The sequence below is a fragment of the Anomaloglossus baeobatrachus genome, chromosome 2 (genome assembly GCF_048569485.1).
Source record: "Anomaloglossus baeobatrachus isolate aAnoBae1 chromosome 2, aAnoBae1.hap1, whole genome shotgun sequence".
In the NCBI taxonomy this organism is placed as follows: domain Eukaryota; kingdom Metazoa; phylum Chordata; class Amphibia; order Anura; family Aromobatidae; genus Anomaloglossus; species Anomaloglossus baeobatrachus.
Window position 1 is genome coordinate 743,534,832 of NC_134354.1, and position 23,304 is coordinate 743,558,135.

Here is a 23,304-nt window from a genome sequence, read left to right on the forward strand (position 1 = left end):
TATAATGTGTATTATTACCCCAGTATATGATACAATGTGTATTATTACTCCAGTATATGACATATGTTTGTTGTTACCCCAGTATATGATGTAATGTGTATTATTAGCTCAGTATATGATATATTGTGTATTATTACCCGAGTATATGATGTAATATGTATTATGGCCTCAGTATATGATATATTGTGTATTATTACCCGAGTATATGATGTAATGTGTATTATTACCTCAGTATATGATATAATGTGTATTCTCACCCCAGTATATGACATATAGCAGTATCATTTCTCCCCTGCATTATATATAGCAGACAAAAATCTGCGCTGCTCAGGCGCTAAGGTGAGCAGGTGGGCGTGCTCTGGGACAATCCCCCGCTCTGATTGGCGGTGGCTGTCGGGGTCGCGCCTGTGTTGTTTCTCAGTGCGCGCCCCCGTGTAGTGGAGCAGCCACCGGATCATGGGACCCTGAACCCCCGGATTCCGGAGCAGCAAGCAGTCACCGTACAGGTGAGAGCCCCGGGCAGGGCATCCGTGCGCCCTCACCAGCCTGTGCCAGGGGCCGGGCTGCATTCATTCCCAGGGGTGGGCGCAGTGACGAGGCAGCGCTGTGCCTGGTATTGGCATGTTACTGATGGGCTCCGAGAACACACGCTGCATGCCAAAGCAGGAGAGCACAATGCAGGGAGGCGAGGGGTTAACCCCAGAAAAGGCTGCGGTGTGTGCGTATATATATATATATATATATATATATATATATATATTGTCAAAGGTGTGTGTGTGTATGTATATATATATATATATATATATATATATATATATATATATATATAATTAGTGTCAAAGGTGTGTGTGTGCATGTACAGTATGTGTGTGTGGGTAGTGTCAGATATGTGCGTGTGTGTATTAGCGGCAGGTGTATGCAGTGTGTGTATAACACAATCTGCAGCTTCCAGCCCTGCTGTGCAGACCCCCTGTGCGGTGCTGTGTGTGGACCCCCCCCGTGCGGTGCTGTGTGCAGACCCCCCCCCCCCCTGTGCGGAGCTGTGTGCGGACCCCCACCCCGTTCGGTGCTGTGTGCGGACCCCCCCCCTGTGCGGTGCTGTGTGCGGACCCCCCCCCTGTGCGGTGCTGTGTGCGGACCCCCCCCCTGTGCGGCGCTGTGTGCGGACCCCCCCCCTGTGCGGCGCTGTGTGCGGACCCCCCCCCTGTGCGGCGCTGTGTGCGGACCCCCCCCCCTGTGCGGCGCTGTGTGCGGACCCCCCCCCTGTGCGGTGCTGTGTGCGGACCCCCCCCCTGTGCGGTGCTGTGTGCGGACCCCCCCCCTGTGCGGTGCTGTGTGCGGACCCCCCCCCTGTGCGGTGCTGTGTGCGGACCCCCCCCCTGTGCGGTGCTGTGTGCGGACCCCCCCCTGTGCGGTGCTGTGTGCGGACCCCCCCCTGTGCGGTGCTGTGTGCGGACCCCCCCTGTGCGGTGCTGTGTGCAGACCCCCCCCCCTGTGCGGTGCTGTGTGCGGACCCCCCCCCCTCCTGTGCGGTGCTGTGTGCGGACCCCCTGTTCGGTGCCCCCTGTGCGGTGCTGTGTGCGGACCCCCCGTGCAATGCTGTGTGCGCTGCTGTACAGACAATGGCCGGGTTTCTCTGGCATCAGTGCTATGGTTTCTGGATTGTGTTGCGGGGGCTTGTACTCATATTATCTCTTCATATTGCACCATTGCAGCCTTCTGTTGTGGTCGCTCTGCACCGTCATCTTCAGGATCTCACAGGTTCCCTGTGTGTAATAATCTATATATTGCGTGCCTAATGACAAATATAGCAAATGATAGAGCTAATGTCTGTGTATTAGTAATCTCCTATGTAATATCACCGATGTGAATCCTGTGCTTTTTGTGCTCTCATCCGTCTTCCCATGTAAAATAAAGCCAGTGACTGAAGGAGCAGCAGGGGGATTGTTGCCACTGTTTGGCACACAGTAAATGGGGGCCGGCGGGGGCTGAATTATACGCCACTTTACCTGACCCTGGCGATCTATACAATGCAAGCCTAAGAAACCAAATCTATGTACCAGGTGCTGGATGCCAAAGGGAGGCCCCCGTGAGCCACTGCCCACCAGGATCATTATGTACAGGATTAGGGCAGGATATTGTTCCCCCAGGTGATAGAAAACCTGGCACTGGCTCACCTGGCGTGTTTGCACTTCTTCCGTTATATCTTTAGGTTGCATCTTCCTACATTACTGATATAATATCCACTGACAAATGATCAGAGCAGTTTCTGGCAGATGGTAACAAGAAACAAAGATTAGGAGGAGTCAATGTTTCCATCTGTAACATCCCGGAGGAGATAAATATAAAGGTGTATTATAAGCTAATGTGATGTCTTGTAACGAAAGATGATTTTGTTTCACTAAACAAACTGCTTAAAGTGATACTTAAGGAAGGCAAGGTCGCTTCTGGCCCCAAGGTATAATCATCAATCATCAAAATTAGATCAAGTATGGTGGGGGGTCTAAAATCCATCACCCCCACCAAACATGATATCTACCTCATGGTAGTATGTAAACAATGCAGAGCGGATCATTACAGATTTTTACATAGTCCTGCGTTGTATTCCGCATTCCGCGCTGTGTGCCTGGGCTCCGCGCTGTGTGCCTGGGTTCCGCACTTTATTTCCTCCCAATTTATTTCCTCCCAATCTCCTCACCTATTTTACAAGTCAATGTTAGTCCTGGACTACTCCTTCAAAGTGAAGGTGACAATATATTCCTGCTTACTGTGCTGTGTGTAGTATGAATCAGACACTGGATTCATTATTACTGCTACGTATTTTTTTTTTCTCAGTGAAAACCTGCGTTACAAAGCCCACTAAGGTCCAGAAATCTTGGAGGACTAGTCCAGGAGGCAGGTTCCCTGCAGCTTCTGCCCTTCCCATTTCTCTAGACTTACAGGGCTCTTCCTTTACAAACAGGAAAAAACCTGCAAGATGGGGGATGCTGCCGGGTGCCCGCCTTTTGGACTAGTCGTCTGATACATAGTGTCCCCAGACATCTTTTAAAAGCATGTTTATTTCTGACACTCTGGAGCATTATGTAGTAAAACATACAAGGCTTCAATAATGGAGCCAGTGTCTGATTCATGCTACCTGTGGTTCGGGCAGCAATAATCTCTTGTCCGGTTCCATTTCCACCGTACACACTAGATGACAAACGACCAATTGTCAGTAAAATGTTACCTGCGATTGGACCAATCAAAATGATATGCATTACTTTCTATGCTGAGAGAACGATTTTCAGCCAAGAGACATGCTATTTGTTAAGAAGATATTTTGGTATAGGTATACATTGGCGGATATATCATTGATGCAGCCACACAGGGACCCAAGAGGTAAGGCGGCCCATTTCTTGGCCATGACACTAGGAAAAACGAAAAAGTCCAGCACGACATCCAAAATATAAAACTTGGATGTTAAAAACCTGGACGAGGGATGCGTTTCGGAATATGCTTCCTTATTCACTGGACTGTGAATAAGGAAGCATATTTGGAAACGCATCCCTCGTCCAGGTTTTTAACCTTTTTAACATGTATTAATAAAGGAGAACAAGTTTTATATTTTGCACTTTTTTGCTTTTCCCCGTTCATCAGTATATGTATATGATGCAGAGTCTGCACAAGCAGGTAAAATGGTGATAAATTATATCATGAGGCAACCAATATGGAGTGTGGGTTACTTGGAGATCTGACAGTGCTACCTGACGAACTAGGTGTGTCACTTTCTGAAGCTCTTGATAGAAGCAACATTTTTTTTTTCCATAGAAACAAGTTTGGAATCAATTGCATTTAGTTTTCCTAAAAAAACAATGCAAGAAGGAATAGAGAATGAATATTAAATTCTTCATTTTTATTGCTTGCCTTGTGACTATTGGGGACCCTCAAGGTCAGTGTTACATGCTGCAGGAGTTGGAGTATTAGGAAGAGGAGTGGTTGTATAGATGGATATTATCTGATGCGGGGGGGGGATTAAATTAAAGTAATATTTTGATTTGTAAAAGGAAATATACATCTGTAGTGTTTTTATACTGCCTAATATAAGCTCATGCTTGAAATCCAAGTATATGATAAAAAAGAAATATAAATTTAGGTTACCATCCATTATTTATCTGGTGCGTGGCGTTTGATTTCAGTGTCTATATATATAAGAATGTTGCTGGAACATTTATGACCTAGTTAGAATCCTTTTGAGTTTTTATAAGATTTATTCCCTTTGACTAAATATCGTAGCAGCCGATGATGGACCTTCAATAGACCTTCTGGGGTTTTCCATTTTATACCCAGTTACTATGGGGTTACTATTAGCCTCAGAGATCACATCACAAATGCTAAGTAAGCATTGCAGAGAACATAATTGCTGAATAGCAGATCCTAAATGAGAATTAGTCTTAATCAGCATCCAAATTGTCCAAATACAGACTGCGGCGTGAGCCCAGAGCCGAGTCAGGAATTTGATTAGAGATGAAGGGCAAAATCTGGGGTCTTGCAGATTGTGGCGAGCGATGTCTGCAATAGGATGTGTAAAGCCTGCTTTACACGTTGCAATTTCGCATACGATATCGTATGTGATTTGCAACGCCCCATCGTATGTGCGGCACGTTCAATTTGGTGAATGTGCCGCACAAACGATTAACCCCCGTCATACGTACTTACCTTCCATACGACCTCGATGTGGGCGGCGAACGTCCACTTTCTGGAGTGGGAGGGACGTTCGGCGCCACATCGACATCACGCGGCAGGCGGCCAATAGATGCGGAGGGGCGGAGCTGAACGGGACGTAAATATCCCGCCCACCTCCTTCCTTCCACATTACCGGCCGGGAGCCGCAGGACGCAGGTAAGATCTGTTCATCGTTCCCGGGGTGTCACACACTGCGATGTGTGCTACCACGGGAACATTGAACAACCTGACGTTCAATCCATGAGGAATGAACGACGTGCGTGTGATGAACGTTTTACCGTTCAATCGCACGTACCTGTCACACACTGCAATGTACCGTACGATGCCGGATGTGCGTCACTTACGACGTGACCCCACCGACACATCGTAAGATACATTGCAGCGTGTAAAGCCAGCTTAAGGGGTACCTTTGTAAGTCATTCTCTAATTCCAACCCCCAAAGGTTTCACAAAATTTTGACGACACAGGATATGCTTCTAGTTTTGTGACATCTGCAAGCAAAAATGCATAAAAAAAACGCAATGTTAGCAGCTTTAGATCAATATCCCTGCTTAACGTGGATTTACAGATATATGCTAAGCTTCTCGCAAACAGGCTCAGCCCCCTTTTGCCAGACCTGGTGCACTTGGATCAAGTTGGATTCGTCCCTGGTAGGGAAGCGAGGAATAACACCCTAAAAATCCTAGACTTGATCCAACATGCCCACACCCAAAAAATCCCCATGATGATGTTCTCATTAGACGCCGAAAAGGCTTTCGATAGAATTTCCTGGCATTCACTTTAACAGACTTTGACCCACATTGGTTTCGGCCCAAGCTTATCATCCAAAATTTTGGCCTTATATTGCTCCCTGACTGCACATCTTACAATTAATGGTACTTTGTTGAGGCCCTTTAACATCCAGAACGGGACTCGGCAGGGTTGCCCCCTATCCCCATTGCTTTACATTTTAGTCATGGAGCATCTGTTGTTGGCCATCCGAATCAACCCTGATATACAGGGGATTAAAATCGCCAACCAAGAATACAAATGCGCTGCTTTTGCAGACGACCTCCTTATATACTTGCAAAACCCACTCGCCTCTCTTCCATCCTTAATGTTAGAACTAAACCGTTTCAGCAAGTGGTCCAATTTTAAAATCAATTTTGATGAATCAGAAGCCCTGAACATATCACTTCCCCAAGCAATAGTTAATGTTGTAAAACCAAACTTTTCCTTTAAATGGCCTCCTCACGGTAGTATTGGATACCTGGGTATTGTTATCCCATCTGATATAACCAGACTTTTCCACCTAAACTTTCAAAGTTTTTTGTCTAGGCTTGAGAGGGACTTGACTTCCTGGCATCGAGGTACCCTCTCGTGGTTTGGTAGGATTAGCGCCCTCAGGATGACAGCCCTACCCAGACTGCTCTATTTGCTCCAGACGGTTCCGGTGTATGTCCCAGCGTCTTATTGGGTAAAGTTGCAGCGTTTATTCAATCAATTTGTGTGGTCTAAGGGACAATCCCGACTCGGGAGTAATGTTCTAACTAGGACCAAGGAGGCGGGAGGAGTGGGCCTGCCTGACTGTCGGCGATACTACCTGGTGGCTGCCCACGCCAGGGTCCTAGATCTCTTGCATAATTCGGGAGCAAAGCTCTGGGTCCGTCTGGCACATGACTTGTGCCCTTTATCAGTTCCAACCCTGCCATGGAATTGGCCGCTCCTCACTAAACATAAGATTGTAATGTCCTACAGTACCAAACAAACACTGAAATCAGTACATTCACTAACATTGAGCAGACACCTGCTTCAGCCCCTGGGACCTCTTATGCCACTGACGATAACCCTGACTTTTTGCCAGGGGCGTCGTCCAATAATTTTCTTGGAAGCTCAAAACAGAGCCCCCTGAGACTGGGGCAGGTGGCTCCAGATGGGGTTCTTCTCCCACTTTCGGAGATTGTGGGAAATGGAAATCTCAGGATGCGGTTCTATTTTAAATATGCCCATCTTAAACACTTCATAACCTCGCAAGGGCAGGCTCTGGCTCATCCCCCACCTCTAATTCCTTTCGAACTTCTCTGTACCAAGACTCTTGAGTCTCGACATGCAATATCAAATATTTATAGGATTATGACAGATGCAGTAGAGGTACCACTTCCCTGTTTCTGTATCGCGTGGGAAGCAGAGTTAACAAACAGTGTTTCCGCCTGACCCATAAGTCTGTGGTTGCCACAAGAATGCAAGAGACCAGCTACAAAATTCTTTCCAGGTGGTACAGGGTCCCGTCATCCCTCCGTGCGTGGTGTCCCGAAGTTCCTGACACCTGTTGGCGCTGCAGAGCTCAGGGCGGTACCATGGCCCATATTTGGTGGTTTTGCCCGAGCTTGACGGCCTTTTGGAGCAAGGTATTAGTGGCTATCCAAGAGGTTACAGGGATCATAGTCCCTAATTGCTCCGAGGCAGCCTTACTGTTTATGTTTAAAACATCAGAAAAGACGTATAGGAAATCCCTTACGGGACATCTCCTCCAGGCCGCCAAGACGACGTTAGAAAGATCCTACCCCCCCCCCCCCGACCGTAGAGGAGTGGGCGGCAGAAGTGAATGTAGTACACCGTATGGAGATGGTAATGGCCCAGTCGCGAGGTCAGATGATGGAAACTTCCTCTAAATGGTTCCAGTGGGAGGCTTTCCTCTCTGGCCCAAAGCTTCTAGCCCTTGTTAACTCCCAGTAAATAGACTCCTTGGCATGCATCACCCTCAGAAACTCTTTCAAGTTCCAGCCTAACAGAAGAGGCATTAGTCCCGGCCACCACACACCCCTCCGCGTCTTTATTCTTACTGATTCCCCCCCCCCCCCCCCGGTACCGCCATCTTCCATGATCTGTACACTTCCCTGTTTACTTTTCTCTACTTTTGTCATGTTCTTATTTTTGGTAATACCAGTTGTCCAAATATTTCTTATTTACGGATGTAAAGTTGTTGAGCCTGAGGCTTTGATCCGTCGTAAAGGCTCCTTGTGTATCAATACCTGAATGTGATGGACAGTGATTCTGTTTGTATTTCTTTCTTTTGAAACCAATAAAAATTTAAATTGGAAAAAAAAAAAAAAAAACGCAACGTGTGCACACAGCCTGCAACGCCCGGAAACGTCTGAATTTCTCTGGTATCACGTATGAGAAGGGGCAATATGGGTCAGTGAAAAACATGCACAGTACACGGATGACGGCATCAGTGTACAGTCTGTGTGCTGTCCGTATATTACATTGCAAAGGATTGAAAAGCTGTAGAATGTATCACTAATTTAACACTGATACTAATATCGAACATTCTGATGATCAAAAAAACACTGATGATGCCGGTTCCATGTTTTCACACACGTGTGAATGACAGATAATTCTGTAATTAATCCTTAACCAAAATTGACATGTTGCACCTGACCGCAGATCACTTTCCTCACGGAAAAAGACTGCAGCATTTTAACAAATCCCATCCGTTTGCCTGATCCTGTATCTCTATTCTGTAATGATGGACCTAACCCAGAGCATAGTGCTTCAGTGCAACTGTCCTTGGTCCTGAAATTGCAGATGCTGCATCTTATTCCTGTGCCAGGACAAAATAATAATTATTTATTTTATATAGCGCCAACATATGCCATAGCGCTTTACATATATTAGCAACACTGTCCCCATTGGGGCTCACAATCTAAATTCCCTATCAGTATGTCTTTGGAGTGTGGGAGGAAACCAGAGAACTTGGAGGAAACCCACACAAATGCATGGAGAACATACAGACTCCTGGCAGATCTTGTCCTTGGTGGGATTTAAACCCAGGACACCAGCGCTGCAAGACTACAGTACTAATCACTGCGTCGCGGCACGGCGCTGACCACTGCGTCGCGGCACGGCGCTGACCACTGCGTCGCGGCACGGCGCTGACCACTGCGTCGCGGCACGGCGCTGACCACTGCGTCGCGGCACGGCGCTGACCACTGAGTCGCGGCACGGCGCTGACCACTGAGTCGCGGCACGGCGCTGACCACGGAGCCATCATTAAGTCATTTATAATGCACCCAACTCCACTTTGCACCGCTGAGACAATTCTTGCCACCAGTCGCACACATACATTTATACACTTTTCTCAAGGCAGCTCATACCAATCCAATGTACAAGCCAAAAATCTAAATGAATATTTTTTTTAATTTTTTCATATAAAATACATCATAAAACACTAAAGCGAGATGGCCGGCCCCTGGCATCCAAACCCCCCTGGAGTATGGTAAGAGGCAGGTGGCTCCTACCTCTGGCTACAGTGATGGAACCATTTACATTGCTGTTGATGCAGAAAACGTGCCTGCGTGTAAAATGGGCCTTGGAGGAACCATCAGACGGCTTCATCTACACGGCAATAATAAGAATTGAAGCGTTAATGACTTTGCCTTTCAATATTGTACAAGACGCCGGCTGCTTTTAAACAGCTGCCAATTAGCCCGGCTGCCTTTGTTCGCATGCCCTAAAGTCTTCATGTTACTCACACAGCCCCTCATTACTCAGTAATTTACTGACGACTATTTTTGGTGCTTGTGTTTTGTGTACAGCGCATTGCTTTATGGATATTTTATTACTTGTTCTATGATCTGTTTGGCTTTTTTTATTTCCGTCATAACCAGATGTGGATTTCCAGCTTGAGGGATTTTATTTCTCATTGGCATAGGACTCAGGATTCCCTTTGTAATCTCTGTAGACTTGTAGCATGTACTTGGATTTGAGCATCAGGTTTTGAGAATAATAACAGGTGGAGTGCGCTGATTTTGGAGTAAGCAGTGACCTGCCCATTTGTGGTTGTGTTTCTGAGGGCTTAAAGGGGTTGTCCTACAAACAAAGTTGATATTAATTGAAAGATCTTGGAATAATAATAACGTTCCGCAATTGGATGTGATTAAAAAAATGTCTCTGTACTGAGATACTCCTATACAGTGTGTCCACCCAAATCCTGTCCACCGCCATTAACTTGAGAACGGCGGCAGCTATAGAAATAGAAGTGGTTTCTAGGTATAGTAAAGTAGCCATGTGCTACGCAATGAAACCACCTATAGCGCCACCTGGTGGAAAACAACAGAGTTAGGATTTTTATTTCGAAAACGGAACGAGATAGTGAAAATAAAATTTTGTAGGGCATCATCAATTCAATACAAATCGACACCTTGCATACAGAAATGCTATGTTATGTAACCTATGCCCCCCCCCCCCAAAACATTGAATGCTAGTCACGCATATGGCGCTCATTTAAGTTTGATGCTCAAAATGGCCACCGTCAGCTGCAATGCACATCTGGACTCTGGACAGCATACTGTATCTTGCTGCACGTTGTGCAATATGGTAGATGACACGTTTGCACGAGCATCTGTAATACGTTGTTGTAGGTCCTGCAATGTTGGTGGAGGGGTCGCATACATCCGCTGTTTGATGTGACCTCACAGAAAGAAGGCTAATTGGGTCAGGTCAGGTGAGCGTGGAGGCCACTCCACGTAGCCACCATACCCAATGACTTGTAGGAAGGTCTCCATGAGGTATCGCTTCACGTCCGCAGCCTTGTGAGTTTTACACATTCTAATCATAGCATTTCTGTATGCAAGGTGTCGATTCGTATTGAATTGATGATGCCCTACAACTTTATAAATCACTTTTTTTCTCTGTCTTGTTCCGTTTTCGAGATAAAAATGCTAACTCCGTTGTTTTCCACCAGGTGGCACTATAGGTGGTTTCACTGCGTAGCGCATGGCTACTTTACTATACCTAGACACCACTTCTATGCCTATAGCTGCCCCATTCTCAAGTTAATGGCGGTGGACAGGATATGGATGGACACACTGTATACACTACAGTTAAAAAATTTGGGATCATTTAGATATTTCCTTATTTTTGAAAGAAAAGCACATTTTTTTTTTTTTCAATGAAGCTAACATTAAATTAAACAGATGCACTCTATACATTGTTAATGTGGTAAATGACTATTCTGGCTGCAAACGTCTGGTTTTTAATGCAATATCTGTATAGGTTTAGAGGCCCATTTCCAACAACCACCACTCCAGTGTTCTAATGGTACATTGTGTTTGCTAGCTGTGTTAGAAGGCTAATGGATGTTTAGAAATCCCTTAAAATCCCTTGTGCAAGTATGATAGCACAGCTGAAAACAGTTTTGCTGATTAGAGAAGCTATAAAACTGACCTTCCTTTGAGCTAGTTGAGAATCTGGAGCATTGAATTTGTTGGTTCCATTAAACTCTCAAAATGGCCAGAAAAAGAGAACTTTCATGTGAAACTCGACAGTCTATTCTTGTTCTTAGAAATGAAGGATATTCCATGTGAGAAATTGCCAAGAAGATTTCCCACAACTGTGTGTACTACTCCCTTCAGAGGAGAGCACAAACAGGCTCTAACTAGAGTAGAAAGAGAAGTGGGAGGCCGCGCTGCACAACTGAGCAACAAGACAAGTACATTAGAGCCTCTAGTTTGAGAAATTGACGCCCCACAGGTCCTCAACTGGCAGGTTCATTAAATAGCACCCGCAAAACACCAGTGTTAACGTCTACAGTGAGGAGGCGACTCTGGGATGCTGGCCTTCAGGGCAGAGTGGCAAAGAAAAAGCCACATCTGAGACTGGCTAATAAAAGGAACAGATTAATATGGGGAAAAGAACACAGACATTGGGCAGAGGAAAATTGAAAAAAAAGTGTTATGGACAGACGAATCAAAGTTTGAGGTGTTTGGATCACACATAAGAACATTTGTGAGACGCAGAACAACTGAAAAAATGCTGGAAGAGTGCCTGATGCCATCAGTCAAGCATAGTGGAGGTAATGCGATGGTCTGGGGTTGCTTTGGTGTCGGTAAAGTGGGAGATTTGTACAAGGTAAAAGGGATTTTGAATAAGGAAGGCTATCACTCCATTTTGCAACGTCATGCCATACCCTGCAGACAGCGCTTGATTGGAGCCAATTTCATCCTACAACAGGATAATGACCCAAAGCACACCTCCAAATTATGCATGAACTATTTACGGAAGAAGCAGGCAGCTGGTATTCTATCTGTAATGGAGTGGACAGCCCAGTCACCAGATCTCAACCCTATTGAGCTGTTGTGGGAGCAGCTTGACCGTATGGTGCAAAACGTGCCCATCAAGCCAATCCAACTTGTGGGAGGGGGAAGTATGGGGCGAAATATCTCCAGATTGCCTCCGCAAATTAACAGCTAGATTGCCAAAGGTCTGCAAAGCTGGAATTGCTGCAAAGGGAGCACTCTGTGCCGGAGGCAAAGTGTGAAGGAGAAAATTATTATTTCAAGTAAAAATCATTATTTCTAACCTCGTCAATGTCTGGACGATAATCTCTATTCATTATGCAACTCATTTCATAAATAAAAGTATGATTTTTCATGGAAAAGACAAAATTGTCTGGGTGACCACAAACTTTTGAACTGTAGTGTATGTGTCCCTGCTGTGTACTGTGTAATGGCCGTGTCTGACCATACAGGGACATGGTCTGATCATACCACATCTCCTGGGCCGGAGAGGAAGCAATAGTGCATGCAGACAAGACAACATTGGATCACAGGTAATGGTTTGTTTCTTTTAGGTAAAACATTGCTAAAAAACATGCTGTAATGTTTATATACTATTTCAGTTGATTATTTATGTGAGTTAAAACATTTCTCTGCATGTCCTTTAGCAATGTTTTGCCTAAAAGAAACAATCATTTGTGATCCCATGCTGTACTGTCTGTATACCTTTTTGCATCCTCCCCTAGCCCAGGAGATGTGGTATGATCAGACCATGTCCCTGTACGGTCAGACACGGCCATTACACAGCACATAGCAGGGGCACATATATAAAATTATCTCAGCACAGGAACATTTTTGCATGACACATCCAAATATGAAACTTATTTTTAATCAAAGACCTATTGATTAACCTCTTAATGACCATCAATACAAATGGCTGCCATTAAGGGGATTTATTCCTTACTGCCGTTTTAAAACAGTGGTAAAGAATAAGTGAATAGCGCCCCCCACCACCCTGCGGGCAAAACCCCTGCAGTTGACAGTTGTATATGACAGCTTAAAGGGAACCAACCATCAGGATTTTCATATATAAAGTAAAGCCAGTTCTATAGTGGTGCTAGGATGCTGAATATAAGCAGAGCTTTTGTTCTGTGAGTGGATGTTTTATTTCAGAAATATATGTGCAAGTAAAGTTCCAGCAATGTACTGCTATTTGATTGACATGTGCAACAGGAAGGGAATATGTGGGTGGGGTCTTGCTATCTATTCCCGCCCCTGTCTGCCTGCCTGGCCTGCCTTTCTCTGTTGCCGTCATAGACATTAATTCCGGCGCAGGAAGAGAGACAGGGGCGAGAATAGATAGCAAGACCCGACCCACATATTCCAACATTTTCTCTTCCTGTAGATATAGTTAGATTTTGCATCCTAGAGCCAGTATAGCACTGGCTTTACTCTATATATGACAGTCCTGTTGGTTGGTTCCCTGTAACCCTCGTGCATCGGCACCGACAGGTTTGGTAAGTAATTGGGACCAATTAAAACCTTTAAATACCACTGTCAATCGCAACAGGGGTACCTAAGCAGTTAAAGTGTTAAAAGACCCCACCTTTGGCAGGATTGTCCCCCCCGCCCCCACATGATAGTAATTGCGGGTGCTGATGGTTGCTCTGGTACGATGGCGTGTTAGATCTTGCTGTTAGTGACAAATTGACAGTTCCCATGTGTGGAGTGCAGGAGTACTACAATGCATGACACCAGTGATTAAACTAAAAAATATTCATGTCCCACAGTGGGATCAAGTGCAAATGTAAAAAAAAAAAAAAAAAAGTTAGAAAAAATGTGTTTTAAAAGCACACAAAAATCACAAAAACCTGTTCCCCCACTAAAAATACTGAATTTGCTTTAAAACAAAAATAAAAAAATACATATACCGTATTTTTGGGATTATAAGATGCACTTTTCCTCCCAAAAATTTGGGAGGAAAGTGAGGGGTGTATCTTATAATCTGAATGTAGCTTACTGGGGTGGTGGAGAGGGATCTCAAGGGGTCGGGGGAATGCTGCGGCGGCTGCGGTGGCTGGGCTGGTGCGGGGTCTGCAGAGGCTGGTGCTGGGGCAATTGTGCAGTGTCGGCAGCTGCAGTGTGGGTTCTCCGTCTGCTGCCGTGTCTGCGCGTGGTCTCCGGCGGCTGGGCTGATGCTGGGGCTGCAGGTTGGGCTGTGAGGACTTCAAATAATGCCAGCCGGAGTCTGCGCATGCGCAGTTGGAGCTCTTGGCTCAAGCTCTTGTCTGCGTAGGCGCCGCCTCCGGCCCGTTAATCTCCTCCAGTGGACTTCAGGAAAATGGCTCCCGTAGGTGGCGCTTGCGCAGATGAGATCTCGGCTTGCCATTAAGCCCTAGAGCTCAATCTGCGCTGACTCCGGGTGCCATTTCTTTGAAGCCCTCACAGTCCACAGCCGCCGCAGCCTGAGCCCCAGCACAGCTGCCCTAGCACGGCAGCACTAGCATCCGCCGCAGCAGCAGCCACACCAGCCCAAGCACAGCTGCCCCAACACGGCAGCCTCCGTCGCAGCCACAGCTTCTGCTGGAGCCTCAGTATCCTCCACAGCCCCAGCTTCCGCCGCTGTATCAGCACAGCCTCCTCCGCCACCGCTACTGCCCCTTCAGGGAAGACCCCACCGGATTACAAGATGTACCCCATTTTTTTTCCCACCTTTTTTTGCTCTGAATATGGGGTGCGTCTTATAATCCGGTGCATCTTATAAACGAAAAATACGGTAATTGGTATCACGTCCGGAATGACCAGAACTATAAAATTGTGAAGTTATTTATTCCGTACTGCAAACAGCGTAAAAAAATTCAAATGAAGTGGGCCTGTTCTGGGCGGACTGATGGCTACCTGGAGTCAGAGATAAGTAGGACTGGAGAATCTTGCTGAGGTTTTGACATACTGTGCTAATTTTTGCATAATTTTCAAAGGCTTATTCCAGTTAGTCCGGGGATAGAACATATATTTTTTGGGGGGTGATTAGGGAGCTACATATTTTGGCTAGGAATAGGGGAGCTCACCAACGTGGCGGGAAGCGCCGTGGATTTCTCGGAAGGGAAAATATGTTTTACAGTTACATGCTTTTTGTTGTATTTGTTATATTTGCAAGGTGGGGAAAGGGAGTGTCGATTTTGTGGTACCCACTGTGATTCTAGTGTCGAACATCTCGTCTTCCTTAATGCAGGGGCCCATAGGGGAGGGAGTAGTAAAAGCAGAATACACAGGTTAACATGATACAGATAACTACGTGGAATGTTAAAGGGCTGAGATCACCTAACAAACGAGCAATGATATTGAGACATCTGAAAAGACTAAAGACAGACATTGCCTTATTACAGGAAACCCACTTGGGGGGGGAGGACTTTTTCCGCATGAAGAAACATTGGGTGGGCACCGTTTACGGGGCAGCGGCACAAGGTAGAAAAGCGGGCACTATGATTCTAATAAATAAACAATTCAGTCATGAGGTAGTGGCACATGAGGCAGACGACCATGGAAGGTGGCAGCACTTAACAATCGTTAGTCCAGCGGGTAAACTCAGTATTTATAATGTCTATGGCCCAAATTCACAACAAATCACATTTCATGATGACATAAAGGCCATCATATTAGCAGATGGGGAGGCTAACATTATAGTGGGAGGCGATTTTAACACCGTCCCAGACTCAGCTGAAGATAGGAGGAGGGGCGAGGAGGGGACAGCTAATGTGGGCAGGAGTTTAGACAATAGGGATGTAACATTAGAAGACGTAGGACTGAAAGACATCTGGAGACTAACTCACCCACATGACAGAGAGTATACACACTTCTCTCACCCTCATGATAGCTGGTCACGTATTGATCAGTTCTGGATCTCGCAGGATTTACTGAGTGGAACGCAAGATTGTGTGATAGAGAATATGGTGATCTCTGATCATAGTCCGGTGAGATTGGGCATTAGAGAGAAATTCAGGAGAGGTACCGATATCATATGGAGATTCCCATCGTTCCTTCTCAGGCAAGAAAATTTCCACAAGGTGCTACAGGAGTGGTGGGGAGAATTCGCAGAGGACAATAAGGAACATAGAGAGTCCCCAGTGATATTTTGGGAAACGGCAAAAGCGGTCCTAAGGGGCCGTCTGGTGGGGTATGCAGCCATGATCAAACGGAAAACCAATGAGAATTATAATTTCCATAGTGAAGCAGTACGGGTAGCATATACAAATTATGTGACAAATAGATCTCCCATGACAAAAGGCAGATGGCTGGAGGCAAAAGAGGGATTTGACGAATGGGCCAAAAAAAAGGAACAACTATTCTGGTCGCACAAGGAGGTTGACTTACATAGGTTTGGCAACAAGGCGGGAAGGATGTTGGCCAATCTGGCAAGGGGCAGCAGAAAGATGACAGTGATCTCTAAACTGAAAACAAAGGGGGGAGAGGTGACTACGGATCCTAAGGACATTAATAAACTGTTGGGAGATTACTATAGAAAACTATATGGGTCAGGGAATAACGACATGACTGATGAGGCAGAGTGGCTAAGACAAGCCCAAATGCCTAGCTTGACGGAGGAAGATTTGAGTGCCTTAAACGCAGATATCACAGTAGAGGAGGTGACGAGAACAATTGGGGAGCTTAACACCAACAAGGCACCGGGACCTGACGGTTTCAATAGTGAATTCTATAAGGCTCTGAAGGATCTGATCTCGCCGGATCTAACCTCAGTCTTTAATGCTTTCCTGGGAGGGGCGGAAATACCCAAAAATTCCAACATAGCATATATTAAATTACTCCCCAAGGGAACCAAGGACCTGGATGATCCCTCTAGTTATAGACCTATATCGCTCATAAATCAGGATTTAAAAATTATGTCCAAGATCATGGCTAATAGACTGGCCGAGATCTTACCTAGGATCATTACGAATCATCAGGTGGGGTTTATTAAGGGGAGAAATGCCGTTACCAATATCCGAAAGACAATTCTAGTGGTAGACGCGGTTAGACTGGGTCTCACTGAGGGAGGGGCTAGACCTGCCCTAGTTACACTTGACGCAGAAAAAGCGTTTGATAATGTAAATTGGGGGTGGTTAGACAGGGTAATGGAGGCCATAGGGATTGTAGGCAAGATGAGACTTTACATTAGAAACCTTTATGCCAACTCGGGAGCTAGGGTACACACTCCGGGCTTTCTATCAGACGTGTTCCCTTTGATGAAGGGAACAAGACAGGGCTGCCCATTATCTCCTCTTTTATTCAACCTGGCAATCGAGCCGTTGTCAAGAATACTACAGGGACAAAATAGCTTTAAAGGAATCAAGATAAGGGGTTCAGAAGTAAAGACAGCGCTTTTTGCTGATGACATCATACTTTATATGGGGGACCCCGGTGCGGATTTGCCACAGACTCTTGCCTTGATTGAAAAATTTGGCTCATTCTCCGGTTTCAAACTGAACAAAAAAAAATGCGAGATCATGTTCCTAAAGGGGCATCATGGGACAATGGGGGGACAAATAAGGGATGGCTGTCTATGTGGAATTCCTATAGCACAATCTTCAATTAAATACCTGGGAGTGCATATAGGAAGATCGGTGGAAACAATCTATAACTTGAATTATGGACCGCTAATCAGGAAAATTATAGTTCAATTAAAGGGATGGAAAGGTCTGCCACTTCCATTACTGGCAAGATGCCACCTGATAAAAATGATGAGCTTTCCTAGGCTGCTGTATCCCTTCCAGACAATCCCGCTATTGCTAAGACTAAAGGATGTGAATAAGCTCAACTCCGCGTATACAGAATTTCTGTGGAGGGGAAGGAAACCCAGAATAAAGCTGCGTACGCTGATGAAGTCAGCAGAGGAGGGAGGTCTAAACTTTCCAGATGTCCAAGGGTATAATCTTGTATGTATCATGAGGCATGTAATTGATTGGGTGAGAGGAACGAGTAGGCACTCAGATCATGCGATGGAAACTAAATATGCGTCACCGTGGGATCTGACGTCCATTCTGCACTCCCCACTATCCAGGGTTGAAGGGCACATAAGGAACTCAATTATATTCCGAGACACCATGCTAACATGGAAGTCGGTAAGGAAAAAACTGGGGCTCTCATGGAAAGTGTCCAAGTACTTGAACCCCTGGGCATTCCCAAATTTTCCCCTGGGACGAGAAAACAAGCTATTTACTAGATGGAAAGAGAGGGGAGTCAGGAGAATGATAGATGTTATGAATGTGGAGGACAGGAGGTGGATGACAGGTCGGGAAGTGTTGGATAAGTACAACCTTAATAGCTCACATGTCATCCAGTATGAACAATTGAAACATGGAATAATAGGAGACCTGGGTGTGGTTGGAAGAGAGCTGAACAGAAGTTCGATTGATGAGTTACTGGAATGTGATGTAACAAGTATAAATGTCTCTAAAATATATCGATCGCTAAGGGGGGTGCTTATCTCACGGGAGGATAGTCGGACTTTAAAAGCGTGGGGGAAACAATTGGGAAGGGAAGAAGTGGTGGATGATATACTGAGAGGATGGGTACAAGTGCGGAAACATATTACCAATGAGAGATGGAGAGACACTCAATTCAGAATTCTACATAGGGCCATTATAGGTTTCAACATACCAGGTAGGGATAGGTGGTGTCCTAAGTGTCAAAAAGAGAAAACGGATATGCTGCATGGGCTATGGGAATGTGAGACAATCGCTAGGTTCTGGAACCAAGTCAGACTATTTGCCCAGTCAACATGGGGAATTTTCAGCAAACTAGACTTAATGGTGTGGATTTTCCACTCCTTTGAGGGAGGAGTAGGAGGAGGACCGAGCATGCAGGAAAAGAGGAAATACGCAATAACGCATGACATAGCCATGATAGCTAAGCGTTGCATCTTAAAACACTGGATTCAAAGGGAGGGCCCATCCATAAAGGAGGTTGTGGGCGAATTACACAACCTTCTGAAGTGGGAAAAACTAGAAGCGGAGAGGGATAAAGATGGGTTGACAGCCAAGTTTTTTGTGAGATGGAGACATTTTATTGAAAGCCAATTCACACAGGGAGAAATAATTAACCTGATGGCACCTTTTGTTCACTCGGAGTGGTATATCCTGAGCGATATCCAGGACAGCCTGGGTAAACTGAGAATCACCTAGGAGGGGGCTCTGGCGGGAGGGGGAGACGAGACGGTTGGGAATACCAAGACACGCTAGCAAAATTGAAATCATTCAGGGACGACACAGAGATTTAACGAATTGTATTGCATATGTTATATTATATTTCATTACCTCTGTTTTGGTTTAATGTTACTGTATACTATCTTAAATCGAACAGCAACATGGAACTCCAAATTGGGGTATCACCCACCTCTATGTCACATTTTGTCAGACGAATGTTCTTTTTTTGCAATGATACTTGTCATGTTTTTACAAATTTGAAAAATCAATAAAAAACGTTTTGGAAAAAAAAAAAACATGGCTCATTTTGAAAAAAAAAAAATAAAGTTACAGCTCTCAGAATGTGGTGATGCAAAAACAAATCGATTTAGCTAAAATATAGTTTTTAGTGTGTAAAAGTAGCAAAGCATAAAAAAATATAAATCTGGTATCGCAATGGTCGTCCTCACCGAAAGAACTACGCATAAAAAATAAAAGCAATACGTTCATTTTTGTTTATTGTACGTCACAAAAATCTGAATAAAAAGCAATCACAAAATGATACCAAAAACATCTCCAACTTGTCGCGAAAAAAAGAAGCCCCCATACAGCCATGTTCGCTAAGCAATTACTAATTCTAAGTTCTAATACTAAAGGCCCCGTCACACACAGAGATAAATCTTTGGCAGATCTGTGGTTGCAGTGAAATCATGGACATATTGTTCCATTTGTACACAGCCACAAACCTGGCACTGATTGTCCACAATTTCACTGCAACCACAGATCTGCCGCAGATTTATCTGTGTGTGACAGGGCCTTAATTCTAATTCTAGTACTAATTACTAGTTCTAAGAACATGGCGACGAAAGAAACTATTATAAAAAATGCATTTTTATGTGATGGCAGCAGAACATTAAAAAAAAAAAACCTGGTATAAATCTAGAATTGCTGAAATTGCACCGACCCAAAGAATAAATCCGTCCCATCAATAATACCGCATGGTGAAAACTGTCCTCTTGTGTTATTCACACAGGCCTAGATTGCGGCCCTGCGCTTGCGCACTTTGACCAGCTAAGTCAAAAACTGCATGCGCACTTCGATACTTTGATCTACCCTCAGCTGGGTAGTGCGCATGCGCAGGAGCACAGTGGAGGCCTCTCTGTGCATGACGCAGGACACGCCATGCACACAGGCCTGAGTAGAAGGACGGCGATCCCACAAGATGGAGGAGGTGCCGGACCAAGAGCAGCAACACCCATCGGACCGGCCCGCCCTCTAGGTGAGTATTATAAAGGTGTTTATGTTCTACAGAGCGGCCTGGGCTCTTATATACAGTGATGGCCAAATGTATTGACACCCCTGCAATTCTGTCAGATAATACTCAGTTTCTTCTTGAAAATGATTGCAATCACAAATTCTTTGGTATTATTAACTTCATTTATTTTGCGTGCAATGAAAAAAACACAAAAGAGAATGAACCAAAAATCAAATCATTGATCATTTCACACACAACTCCAAAAATAGGCCAGACAAAAGTATTGGCACCCTTAGCCTAATACTTGGTTGCGCAACCTTTAGCCAAAAAAAACTGCGAACAACCGCTTGCGGTAACCATCAATGAGTTTCTTACAATGCTCTGCTGGAATTTTAGACCATTCTTCTTTGGCAAACTGCTCCAGGCCCTACATTATGCTGCAAAATTTGTTGGTAGTCTTCAGACTTCATAATGCCATGCACACGGTCAAAGAGTCATGTGCCAGAGGCAGCAAAGCAACCCCAAAGCTTCAGGGAACCTCCGCCATGTTTGACTGTAGGGACCGTGTTCTTTTCTTTGAATGCCTCTCTTTTTTTTCCTGTAAACTCTATGTTGATGGCTTTTCCCAAAAAGCTCTACTTTTGTCTCATCTGACCAAAGAACATTCTTCCAAAACGTTTTAGGCTTTCTCAGGTAAGTTTTGGCAAACTCCAGCCTAGCTTTTTTATGTCTCGGGGTAAGAAGTGGGGTCTTCCTCGGTATCCTACCATCCAGTCCCTTTTCATTCAGATGCTGACGGATAGTACAGGTTGACACTTTTGTACCCACGGACTGCAGGGCAGCTTGAACTTGTTTGGATGTTAGTCGAGGTTCTTTATCCACCATCCGCACAATCTTGCATTGAAATCTCTCGTCAATTTTTCTTTTCCTTCCACATTTAGGGAGGTTAGCCACAGTGCCATGGGCTTTAAACTTCTTGATGACACTGCACACCGTAGACACAGGAACTTTCAGGTCTTTGGAGATGGACTTGTAGCCTTGAGATTGCTCATGCTTCCTCACAATGTGGATTCTCAAGTCCTCAGACAGTTCTTTGGTCTTCTTTCTTTTCTCCATGCTCCATGTGGTACACACAAGGACACAGGACAGAGGTTGAGTCAACTTTAATCCATGTCAACTGGCTCCAAGTGTGATTTAGTTATTGCCAACACCTGTTAGGTGCCACAGGTAAGTTACAGGTGATGTTAATTACACAAATTAGAGAAGCATCACAGGATTTTTCAAACCTTGACAATTCCTTTGTCCAACCCCTTTTTTATGTTTGGTGTGGAATTATATCCAATTTGGCTTTGACAATTTTTTTTAATTTTTTTTTCATTGAAGACAAATTAAATGATGATAATAATACCAAAGAATTTGTGATTGCTATTATTTTCAAGAATAGACTGAGTATTATCTGACAGAATTGCAGGGGTGCCAATACTTTTGGCCAGCACTGTACAGTATTCTGGAATACTGTATATAAGCTCACTGGTGGTGGCCGCAGCTCATAAGGAAAAAACCTGGTGACAGGTTCCCTTTAAAATAGTATCACTTTTGCAGAGTTTCCAATCTACAGGCCCTCCAAGTCCATTTCCATCTGAATAGATCCCTAAAAAAAACAGGAAAGCTTTTTTTTAAATAACAAAATGAAATATTGCTGCTAAACCTTTAACCCTTCTGATATCCGAACAAAGTAAAGTGACATTTAAAGAGTGATGCAAATACAAAGTATGTATGTGTGTGTATATATATATATATATATATATATATATATATCATGACTAACTGGTTTAAGGATATAAAAATTGGAGGTTTCAAAACTGCGTTTTATTTTCACAGCTTGTGGCAAAGAATTCACAAATGAACGCAAAAAAACCCTACCTAATTTTACTACTACAGTGGAACCTTGGATTGCGAGAGTTTGCTCTTAAACCAAGTTGCTCTTATATCAAAGCAAATTTTCCCATATGAAATAATTGAAACGCAGACAATTCATTCCACAACCCAACAATATTTACTGCATTTATACAAACTTATTACAGTAATACAAAGTAATGTCCTGTATTCATATAAAATTATTACAGTACACTAAAAATACTGTACAGTAAAAACATATAAAGCAAATTAAACTGCACTTCAATTTACAATAGAATTGTTGGTGTGCAGGAGGTACAATACAAGCAATGCGCTGCACTGGTTAGCAGAAAGAGAGTACAATACTGTATCCACAAATGCAAATTGCTAGATATGCTATATAGTATATACTGTACTGTGCAATGGTATACTTTATATTGTACATATGTACAGAAAGTTACCCCCAGAGCGGGTCAGAGCGCAGTGAAAGAACGGAACCGGAAGTGTGCGCGGTGAGTATTTGCTCTTATTGTAAAGCATTGCTCTTAAACCAAGTTACGAATTTGTAAAAAGCTTTGCTTGTCTTGTAACACGCTCTTGAACCAAGTTACTCTTAATCCAAGGTTCCCCTGTAATATGAAGTACAATGTGTCATAATAAACAATCTCAATCTCTGAATCGCTGGGATCCGTTTATGTGTTCCAAAGTTATTACCACGTAAAGTGGCACTGGTCAGATTTAAAAAAAAAGAAAAAATGTGGCCTGGTCAGGAAGGTCAAAATTAGCTTGGTCACTAGGGGGTTAGAATCCACTTTTTTCATATGACAACCCCTTTAAGGGTATGTGCGCACGTTGCTTTTTACCTGCTTTTTACCTGCTTTTTTGCTGCTTTTTCTTCTGCGCTGTTTAATGCCAAAATGGATGTGTTCTTCTATTCAAGCAAAGTCTATGGGAATTTGGGTTTCTTGTTCACACTATGTTGTTCAAAATGCTGCCTTTTTGAGGCAGAACTTTGGTCAAAAACTCAGCTTTTCAAAGAAGCAACATGTCAATTGTTTTTGCCATTTGGGTTTTGCACTGCAAAGCTGAGTTTTTGACCAAAGTTCTGCCACAAAAAGGCAGCATTTTGAACAACATAGTGTGAACAAGAAACCCAAATTCCCATAGACTTTGCTTGAATAGAAGAACACATCCATTTTGGCATTAAACAGCGCAG

The 23,304-nt window shown here is 44.3% G+C and overlaps 1 protein-coding gene across 2 annotated transcripts in view; it reads left to right on the forward strand.

Annotated features, from left to right (window-relative positions):
* The first annotated feature begins 398 nt into the window (after nucleotides 1–398).
* Nucleotides 399–23,304, forward strand: part of ELMOD1 (ELMO domain containing 1) — a 174,514-nt gene continuing 151,608 nt past the window's right edge. For both annotated transcript variants that reach the window (XM_075337431.1, XM_075337433.1), the window contains exon 1: nucleotides 399–506. The gene's annotated coding sequence lies outside the window, so the exon portion shown is untranslated. The remainder of the gene's footprint in view (nucleotides 507–23,304) is intronic.